This window comes from Lineus longissimus, chromosome 10 (assembly GCF_910592395.1).
Source record: "Lineus longissimus chromosome 10, tnLinLong1.2, whole genome shotgun sequence".
Taxonomy (NCBI): Eukaryota; Metazoa; Nemertea; class Pilidiophora; order Heteronemertea; family Lineidae; genus Lineus; species Lineus longissimus.
Genome location: NC_088317.1, coordinates 9910181 through 9919311, shown reverse-complemented (window position 1 = coordinate 9919311; position 9131 = coordinate 9910181).

The window sequence follows — 9131 nt, the reverse complement described above, 5'->3', positions numbered from 1 at the left end:
CTTTGCCACCAGGGGGCCAAAAGTGGAAATCTAAAAAGTGTGATATCTCGCTTATAAGTGACTTGTTTTCGATAAAATATTAATGGTAGGTACTCTTAGGAAGAATACATCACATATCGTACGGGTTTTCAATTTGACCTACTTTTCAAGGTCACAGAGGTCATATGGCGTAAATTTGCCGTTAGAGTGTAAACTATGGCACGTTTCTTAACCATTAAAGCTATGAACTTGAAACTTGGTGCATATAACCCCCTACATCAGATAACCTCTGATGCCGAATTTTGGCCCGATCTGATTCTTTATTCGGCCCCCAGGGGGCCATAATGGAAAAAGTAAGAAGTGCAATATCTTGCTTATTTGAGTGAATTGTTTTCGATAAATTTTTTATGGCAGGGACTTCTAGCAAGGATACACCACATGTCCTACGATTTTTGGATTTGACCTCCTTTTCTAGGTCACAGAGGTCAAATGGCGTGAATTGGCCGTTAGAGTGTAACTATGGCACGTTTCTTAACTGCTGAAGCTATGAACTTGAAAGTTGGTACATATAACCCCCTACATCAGATAATCTCTGACGCCGAATTTTGGCCTGATCTGATTCTTGATTTGGCCACCAGGGGGTCAAAACTGAAAAGGTAGGACGTGCAATATCTCGCTTATTAATGACTTTTTTTCGATGAAATTTTTTATTGCAGGGACTCTTAGCAATCACACAATATTGATCTTGTTGATGTCATAGACAATTATTGGTTGGATCATAAACTTATATATACTGCCCTGTCTTATTACTTGACATCAATACACATCTAAAAAAAGTCTTCATGCCTGATTGTGTTCACTATATTCACCTGTAAACTAAGCATGATCCTGCCTACTAAAAGATGTATACGGTGAGCACAATGGCCCCTGGCCGTTTCATTATTCAAAACTGAGGTTAGGAAGGAAAAGACATGCATTTAGGCCTTACCTCAATCCTAGCCAACCCCTATCCCTAGCTGACCCAACCCTAATCCTAATCCTTGTTAAACCCTTCGGCCTACCCTAGCCGTCAACCCCCTACCTCAACCCTCGAGCACATCCCGCATGCAGACCCACGCACGGCCCTCATCACGCACTCCTGTCCAATCCCAGTATCCATTACACAACCCATCGATAGATCGCGCTGAGCCATCGACCGATGCTTGCACAAACGACAGAACCATAGATGGCGCTGCGCGATCAATCTATAGGGCAAATCGGTCGATAATGCCTAACATATACAGTAGAACCTCTCTATTAAGGACACCTTCGGGACTGGCAAGTGCTGTCCTTAATAGAGAGTCGTCCTGATTAGAGAGGTCAAATTGAATAGAAACTACCAATTTGGGACCAAAACTAGTGTCCTTAATAGAGAGGTTGTCCTAATAGAGAGGTGTCCGCTAAGGGAGGTTCCACTGTATATTCAGATAGAGGCAAACAAGTCTCTTTTGACAGAATGACGATAAGTTCAAACCAAAAGTTCACTATTTCGAGAATTACACCAAAATAACGCACATGTATCGACAACTCTTTAATATGTTCTTCATTTAACACACAAATGCTGCAATGCTTGGTCTTCACTGACACATCCTATTTGTGACCACAAACCAGACGACAATGACGTCGTAAGGTGACAAAGTTTCTCTGAAAATGAATTTTCATCTATTCAAATTCGTCTATATCTGCTACTAGTCTAAGCTCGCAATTAGCCACTTTCAATTGACATTATATACACATTACACAAATGATATATGCGGAAATTAACAAACTCACGTAAAGGCCTCGCAACTGTGCTAGCTTTATGATTAAGTGAAAAGGGCAAAGGCGGTATAATGCGATAACTTTGGTCATGAGACCCGGTGCAGGATGTTCTTTCGGTAAAACGCCATGTTGTTCAATGAAGTTTTTGCAACGTCAAAAAACATAACGTCTAAACAATGAGAAATGCGCAACCCACGGACAACAATAAACGCAAACTTCATCACAGATGACGTCATACTATGATGCCAGTAGATGACGTCATTATACTCTTAGCAAGTGCGCAAGCGTACTTAGTTTCGGACATGTACGGATGTCTATTCATCATGTACGAATCACCGCGGTTTTTGAACGAGTCGCCCGTATTTGAATCTTATTGGAACAAGGGGGTTAATACAATTTGTAGTTGTTATTTTTTGTTTGATGGAAAATGTCAGTTGATGTCTTCTTTCAATATCATTTCCACCATTGCGCCATAATGTAATGGGTATGAGTAGTCTTTAGTATGTTGCAACAATAGAACCTCCAACAATGACCTTTTGCTTCGTTTGGGGTTTTCTTATATAATTTTTTTGGAATAAACCATTTTTTAGCTCACCTGGGTGAGCTTATGCCGTCACGTCTTGTCCGTCGTCCGTCGTCGGGCTGTCTGTCGGGCCGTCCGTCCGGCGTCCGTCAACAATGGTGGCACGTTTGCTCACCATTGAGTCTAGGAGGTTGAAACTTGGTGTGTGGATGGATTATGACAGCATGACCTGACATACCGAAAATCATTGCAATTTGACCTACTTTCTGGGCTCCAGGCGGCCATCTTTGAAAACCTTATTTTGTCAATATCTCATGAATGCTGATAGCTAGGATCTTGAATTATTTTTCTGTGGATACCTCTGAAGAGACTACATGACATAATACCCGGGTTTTTGATTTGACCTACTTTTCAAGGTTACAGAGGTCAAACTCTATAATTTCACCGCAGATCAATTTAACCTCCATATGTCATTTCATCTGCAATTTAATGATTCCCAGGTGAGCACAATGTCCCCAGGACATTTCATTGTAAAATAAAATTCCCCAGTGGTCCACTCTCAATTATGTGTGGAGGATCATTGTAACCTGAGTTTTTAATAGACCTTTTCCAACAATCTTAAATCCCAGCCCATTTTGCTGGCATTGTTTTTCATCAACCCGAAGTAAGCTTTGCAACAATCTTCACTGTTCATTGACGCCAACAGGTAAAAGCTTTTGTCTTTATACTCGCATCTCACCTATCTGACTAGATGTTTTCTTACTCCTTTCAGAGACAACTCCAGCTACAGAAACACGGAGTTCTTCATGAGGTAGCCACTAGGGGGAACTGACATGCCTATCACATCCTTGACTCAACAATTGTCTTGTTTAATTCATTGGACAAATAGACAGATAAACATGATGCCACTCAGATTAACAATCTTTGAAAGAAGTATGGCTCAAGCTTCACTTTTTACAATTTAGAACATGTAAATGGATAAGTTTTGTTGTTTTGTTGTTAAGACATCTTACCAAAACTGTGTCTGCACTAACACCAAAGAAATGCCCACCGAAGTCACCTCAACAGCAATGTTACCTTTGTCAGGAAATTAGAATACTTTCACAACAAAAGGCAAATGTACGTAGATCAGAGATGTATCAATTCATTAACTCATTGAACAGCAGGTAGTTATTGAGTACCTAAGCCTGTCATCCCAACTACAATATTATTGCATTCTCTTCCCAGCATTTATCCCTGTATATGGTGTACATACCTCCTACTACTACTACCTAAAATAAAACATTTACAATTGATATCATATTTTGGGTTCAATCTGTACATCTTTTTTTAGTTGCTCCTTGACCCCTGGTGTTGTCTCTGATATGATATTCCACACTCCTTGTATCCAGATACAACTGGTGTTGTCTATGATAATGATATTTCACAGTCCTTGTATCCGGATGCGATTGGTGTTGTCTCTGATATGATATTCCACAGTCTTTGTACCCAAATGTGGTTGGTGTTGTCTATGACATGATATTTCACAGTCTTTGTATCCGGATGCGACTGCGGATGTCTCTGATATTATAGTCCACAGTCCTTGTATCCAGATACATCTGGTGCTGTCTCTGATATGATATTTCACAGTCCTTGTATCCAGATGTGACTAGTGGTGTCTCTGATATGATATTCCACAGTCTTTGTATCCTTGCTTTGTATCCAAATGTGGTTGGTGTTGTCTATGACATGATATTTCACAGTCTTTGTATCCAGATGCAACTGCGGTTGTCTCTGATATTAAAAGTAGTAGTTCCGCCTATCATAAAACCCCGTGTTTTTTCAAGACTTACACCTATCAGTGTTGTAAGATAATGGTTAATAGCCCCGGCGACAGGTGCGCTGTAGGTAGGGAGCTCTCCTGTGTTTCTTTCCCATTGGAGGGAATTTCGCATGCGCAATACCGAGGCAGAGACAAGACCACTAATGAATATTCATAGGTTGGAGGGTCGAGGCCTATCAATTAGACAAGTGCATGTTTTTTACTCTCAAGTACATATTTGGAGAGGTATTGAAAAAATATTTGTTGTGGCAAGTCTACAGATATAAAGAAATTATTTGATGAAAAAATTAATTTCGAATTTTGCTAATTGGATAATAGGTGGCGTGTTTTGAGTTTTTCCTGCCAGTTGGCTGAAAAGAGTGGAAATATCAAAGTCTGTCTAATTTGTCGATTATAAAACAATTTCCGTGGTCAATCACCATTTTAAATCGCACCAGTTACTTGCAAGACTAACCCGTATATCATATCCGAATTTCAGTTTCACTACTTGACGCATTCTTTGATGCGTCGCGGTCAAACATTGACAATTTAACTGCTAAAAGGCTTAAAAAATCAATTGTGGTCTTGTCTCGGCAACTACACCGCGCCATATGTCGCCGGATCTTAGAACTTGCAATGGCCGTGTCTATTCAGATCCCACCTATCAAAAAACCCGTGTTGAACACGGGTCTAAATTAGCCCCTGATTAGCCCCATCGAGCTCGATGGGGCTAATCAACACGGGGATTTGACACATGGGTCTATTTAGACACGTCAATTCATAGGGTGTAAGCGCAAAAGACACGGGGATTTGATAGGTGGAAGTACAACTAGAGTCCACAGTCTTTGTATCCGGATGCAACTGCGGTTGTTGTTGATATTATATTTCACAATCCTTGTATCCGGATGCGTTTTGTGTTCTCCTGATATGATAGCCCACACTCCTTGTATCTGAATGCGACTGGTGTTGTCTCTGCTATGATAGTCCACAGTCCTTTGAACGAGATGTGACTGGGGTTGTCCCTGAAATGATCGCCCACAGATGTTGTATCCAAATGTGACTGGTGTTGTCCTTTCATCACAAGCGACACCACGTGATGAACCATGCTCTGCCGTTTCGTGTTAGACGCCATTACCGGACGGACACACCGATTTAAAGTCGAGAAGGACAATAAAATATACGCTCAGCGAGCAAGGCATGGCAAGGATGCCAAAAGTCGAGTAGGACTAGAAAATAAACAGTCCAGAAGGGCTATAAAATAACAGTCGAGGAGGACTCTATGGGTTCGTCTAGATTCATGAGAGAAGGCGATGAATTAGTGCCAATATATGTCGCGTGTAATGATCATGGTCAACATGATGTTATGGTGCTGTTTGTGGTAGATGTTATCGAGTTTGCATCGTGATATTCATGGAAGTTGATTAGGGCAAGGAGTATGCCATTTGTTGCAGGCGTTACTGCCCTTTATTTCTTTGGTTGAGTGCGTGTGTAAGCATGGTGTAGTTGGGCTATACCCCATGGATGGTATATAACAATAGAAGAAGAATAGGTTATGTCGTTTAGACGACATGAAAAAAGCCACGATCCGATTGAATCCGAATGTGATCTAAATTGTGAGCCGTCACAGAAAACCCAGGCGCATGTCGCTCTGAGCATGGCAGGTTGAAACGGACTGTTTATTCATATCTCTATTGTCTGCTTTTTGTGAAATATGAGCACATCAATTTCTTCCATTTTCTCCTGGTGTCATTTAAGGTTCATCTTCTGTGCGACATGCGCCTGGTTTTGTCGTCTAAATGCAAAATGAAGGTGGTCCCATCCGGATTACAAAAAAAACATCGATCGAGGTAGTTTTAATCTAGATGTATCCGGATGCATGCAGATTAAAAGCTTTGGCTAAACCCAAATGGATACCGAATCCGGATTTAGTTTACCTGGGCGCATGCGCACTAACGTTTTTTTAACGTTTTTTAAAATTCATTTACAAGCAACATGTATTGGACAGTTCCATATCTTCATAAATGCGTCCAGATGAGACCGGATTGCGCTGATTGTCTAAATCACGCGCAATTTTTGAGACCTGAATTGTGGTTCGATCGGATCGCATCCGGATCCGATCTGAATGGGTTTTTTGCAGTCTAAACGGAACCTAAGCCATAGGCTCTGACTATATAACTATATTATTCTTACATCTAATAATGCTTGTTGAAGGTGTGCATGGAAATATAGTTTTGCTTGGCTGAATTTTGGCTGGTCTTCGTATATTCATATTGTTGTAGCAGGGGACAAGCCCCTCTTAGTGAGTGTATGTGATTACTTGGTCAAGGTGCTGTGCGAAGTTTCTCTACATAAGTCAGACACTTATGTACCGGAAAGTTTCGGTGACACTTATATTGGGTTACACTTATATTGGGTTATATATCTGTAGATCTACTAGTGCAGCCAGTGCGGAACCTGCGGCCACTATAGATCCTGCGTTGAATCACTCGCCAAAGTAGAGGACGTAGATTGATGTACCGAAACAGAAAGGGGTGGCGATAAATGAGGAAGTACGAAGCAAAAGGTGAGGCCGCTGGCCACCCAAAAATGAACCAAATGAGTCGCTCTTGCTGCTACTATTAGATGAATTGGCGGCGGTTGCCGAGACGTCCGATGATAGTAGTGCTCTCATCTTTCAAGAGGTTGCGAGACAAGCCAAACAAAATCAGGGTAGAATTGATTTGACTGTGTTCACCTTATCGGTGTTGGGCGGGGGTGCTTTTTGATATCGACGCTTAAAGCATTGTCAAGGAGCAAGAAGAAGGTGAAGAACAGAAAGTGACTCGGATTCGACTCAGCTCGAAAGAGACCAACATCCCCCACAAGCAGGTGGTACAACACAACCACCAGTTCAGGTTACCCTTACCCTCCCCCTCCGTATACGCCCTATCCAATCTATGGGGGTTATACGGGTTATTCATAGGGGCTATGGGAGGCCCTATAGAGGTAATTATAGAGGTAGTAAGGGCAGAGGTAAGGAATGGAGTCCTAAGTCTAATTGGTAAAGTAGGTGAATGCGAGCTCCCTCATATCATAATGTCATGGTAGAACCCTCAAAACCGAGGCCCTGACGTGATAAATGGTATTTGAATTGTTGGATTAAGGATTGCCCGGTTAAATTAGAAACATTGCGAGATTTGCATAGGATTGTCTTTCTTCCAGTAAACGATGCTGATTCGTGACTATTTTTTCATGGACGTATGAATTTAATGAAGGTATCTTGGCTTCATGTTTTTCTGTGAACTAAACCTGAAATTTTCTCACTGGAATAGGGATTTTCCAACACACTATCATATGGAATAAATTTAACATTCTTCTGGAACATTCTAGAAATTCTCGAACCTTCTTAATACATCACTCGACGTCTCTCCGCGCAAGCGAAGGTTACTGAATGTGAAACCTACGTCACTTCCGATCTGTACAGATTTCTGTACTGCTCTTTTGTGTTTTGAAGAAAGAGTCATTGACTCTTCGTAATTGACGGCGGAGGCGCAGGTGAAGGCGGGGGCGTATGGAATGACGCAGATAACGGAGTAATCCCAGGACAATTGGCTGAAGATTAGGAACCTAAACAAAATAGAGAGACGTGTATTTGTTATTGAAGTCCTTCCGTTGGGCATATCGTCTCGAAAATGACCTCTGATGAGGAGATTTTGGTTTGTAAAAGTAAGTAGTGGATGCTTACCTGGGTTTCTTGTTATGGTTTTGCGGTGTAGTTTGACTCCGAAAAAATTGTCACATCCAGAAAACATTGTCACATCCAGAAGAAATTGATGACATATCAAGAAGACATTATCACATCGTCAAAGATGATCAAAATTTAAATGATGAAAATTAAGTCAATACATAACGGACATGACGTGGATTAAGTCAAAGATGATGAAAATTGAAGTCATAGATGATGAAAATTTAAGTAATAGATGACAAAATGTAAGTCATAGGTGACGTAAATTAAGTCAATACACAGGTGACGTCAATGACGATGCATTAGCATTAGCATAACCATATTAGCATTTGTATGAAGGACACCCCTAAGATCGAGAGTGACAATAATCTCAAGATCAATGTGTTCAAGTTACAGAACGTAACTGCTAAAAACATAAGTGAGGCAAAACTCGAACCATTCAGGGAATGGTAAGAACTATGACGATGACGATGTCACCGATCTGCTTTATTTCAGGACAATGTCATGTACAAAACAGACATCAATACGTTCTTAAGGACTGGTACTAATACTTTGTATCTGTGTAGAAGGTATATGAATTACTTTCATCGTAGGTCTACACTAGAAAACTGTGATAAATCTCGTGTGATTTACATCGTGCGGGTGCCGCGGTGTCCCACGTCTTGTACTTACATGTAAATACGATTAGTTGCTGCTTGGGTCTTCTTTTGCCGTCAGGTCTTGGTCTCAGTATGTCATCTACCAAACCGGGAAGAGAACGGACCTTTTATACTGCGCGCCTGTCACGTGGCTGGCTGATGCCGCCTGCTAAGCACTTGACCTCAGCCAATCCCGCGGCGGCGCGACCGGGCGAGACAAAGCGACGGTTCTTACCACAAAACCATGAGAAAAAAATGTGAGAAAGCGAAAGCGAGAAACCACATGGGTTCTGGTAAGATTATCTTTACAGTAATGTAAGATGAACCCGAACCCGTACACGAACCCGAACCCGAACCCGAAACCGAACCCGAACCCGAACTTAAGTTTGAAAAACACTTATTAACGAATCGAGTTCCATTTGCGATCTCTGCTGATTTTGAATCAATCGATACAGCTGTGGCGAAGACAGTAGTTATCCTAGTAAGAAACACAACGCATCAGCAGTTGAAGTTTATATTCACACCGATTTTAAAAGAGAGACTTCAGAGCTCAGGACAACTTTGCATTTTTGAATCACTTATTATAGTCAAATTTGAGTGAACATAATTTTTTTTGTGTTTGCCGACTCCTTTCCTTACTTATAACAGTTTTTAGCTCAGCTGACA